Source organism: Cyprinus carpio, chromosome A5 (genome assembly GCF_018340385.1).
Source record: "Cyprinus carpio isolate SPL01 chromosome A5, ASM1834038v1, whole genome shotgun sequence".
NCBI classification, from domain to species: Eukaryota; Metazoa; Chordata; class Actinopteri; order Cypriniformes; family Cyprinidae; genus Cyprinus; species Cyprinus carpio.
Window position 1 is genome coordinate 30,435,825 of NC_056576.1, and position 2,355 is coordinate 30,438,179.

Genomic DNA, 2,355 nt, shown 5'->3' on the forward strand with positions numbered 1-2,355 from the left:
TAATAAATTTATTATAGAGAATGCATGCCTGTTTTGTGTTTTTGCTTTGTTTCTGTTGTATTCTGATAAATGTCAATTAAATATGTCATTACTGTTGAACATGGAAAATGTGTACATTGGTATTACTTCATAATTAAATACACATTTGAAATATTTGTTACAGAGTTTATCTCAGCAGGGACCATGTTCCCAAGAGCTCCCTGGAACATCTTCAGTACATGAAGCTGGATGCCAGACAGACTCTGCAAACACCGAAACATTGGCCATACAGATATCAGCAAAGATGCGATCAGTGGGCACACAACTTTCTGTTGGTACACTGAAGCAAAAGGTATTAAGTCTAGATATGAAATATCAGTAGTGGCACATATTTGTTTGTATTATGTTTTTATATAGAGAAATTATATGTAATTGCATGAAAGACTGTTTTGAATAATAATATATAATTATTAAATTTAAGTCATTATTTAATTATTAAAATATTTTTTGCCTTGCCTTGTAGGCCTTCAGGCAACAGTTTCCAGTCTTTTATATAGGAATGTTGTGCAGGTAATATTGTTTATGGCATCAAAATAACGTGAAGTTATATTTATTACGGTCTACTAATGATTTGACTTATTCTTCAATGATTGCAGGTTGTATCTCGCAGCCATGCACTACAATGAGAATGCCCAGCGTCCACAGGTAACAACAACACAAGGGGAGGCTGTTTTCAAAATCGCTTTTCCGAAGTCAAAACAAGGGGAATGCACAGCCAAGACCCAACATTTAGTAAGTTAGAAAAATTTATTTAAAAAAATTAAGACAACAAAATTATTCAATACAAAATATTTATAGCAAAATGTAACAACACTACTATAACATGCACAATATATATTTTTAGTCAGTACTTTCACAAGCAGTTTTACATTTGTCTTTCAGACTATGTCGATGACCTGATGAGTCTTCTACTACACGAAGTCATTGTGGACCCAACACCATATGTAGAAGAACTACATCAGATCACCATTCCACCTCCCCTGTCATCAGAGTTTGAAAAACCCTGCAAGGAAGATGTCATTGCCCGCCATGTGTCTCGGTTTAGTCAAGGGGTGGCTGGAATCCAACGTACTGTCCAGCTGGATCAGGAAACTGCTGGCGTATCCGGCGAACAACACAAGACGGGATGACGACCCTCACATGTTGTCCTAAGTAGCCCCAGCACCAGCTGACAAAGCTGCGATATGCCGCATAACAGAAACACCTATGGCATTGAACCAAAAAGACAAAGTAAACAAATGGTTCATTAACATCATGTGTACATATGTTTGTAAAAAATACATTGTTTTAAACATTTTTTTTATATTCTTATATAACTAAAGTTATTGTACATTGTTTAATTTTATTATATTTAATAAAAACATACTCTTCTTCAGTTCTTCGCCTCACTCATCTGTAGTCAGCTTTGTAAATATTATTTATATGTTTTGTAAGGTATATGGGTTTAAGCAGTTTGCTTCAAAGCCCGGGTGATGAACCATACACGTAGGAGGGTCTGCAATCTGCATCATTCGTCGACAAACCTATACCTATACACTGATGTGAGGCATTAATAATTTAATGTGCAGTCACGTAACATTCAACTTTTAATAGATCAATTATTGTAATGCATGGCAACGATTTCTTTTACGCAACATGGCAGCTTTTAAGGCTATATCCATGGTGAAAAAGTGTATTTATATAAAGTTGTTTGGATGAAAACAATTTCAAAAGAACTATACACAACAAAAAAATTATTTAATTAGGAGGTGTTACAGTACTTTTTATATTTCTTTGGAGCAGATGTTTTTCACCTCCGTTGGCATTTTGTTACAATTACCACATGTACACCTATAAAACATATATTATTAATCAAAACTCATGCTCACGTGTAACTTAGGTAGGAATAAACAATGCACTTATTTTAAAAATTCAACAACACCATCGTTAATTCAACAGACGGACAAAACCATATACCACAAGCTTTTATAACAGTTTGTAACATTTAACATTACAATTTAGCCAATTCAAGGTAACAGCCAAACGTAAAAGTATGACAACTACTAAATAAACAGCTTACCATTGTGAAACATCCTGCAAAAGTCGTGCTTGCACAGGTTCAACTCGATCCTCTTCATCTATGTTCTATGGGTCTGATTCCGGCTCAAATTGATAGGGTAAAATTAAAGACATGTTTACAATAACACTGAGCGCATGCATCTCCACGTTATGGTAAGAGGCGTGACCTTTCCGGGAAATGTGCGCTAAGCTGCTGTCGAATCACAACACAGGAACCGCTGGCACAATCAGAACTCGTTACGTATTTCTGAAGGAGGG

The 2,355-nt window shown here is 35.4% G+C and overlaps 1 long non-coding RNA gene across 1 annotated transcript; it reads left to right on the forward strand.

Annotated features, from left to right (window-relative positions):
• The first annotated feature begins 506 nt into the window (after positions 1 to 506).
• Positions 507 to 1,420, forward strand: LOC122141909. Its single transcript, XR_006158182.1, has 3 exons — positions 507 to 549; positions 636 to 771; positions 922 to 1,420. It is a non-coding gene; the product is annotated as an uncharacterized LOC122141909 (long non-coding RNA).
• The last annotated feature ends 935 nt before the right edge of the window (positions 1,421 to 2,355 follow it).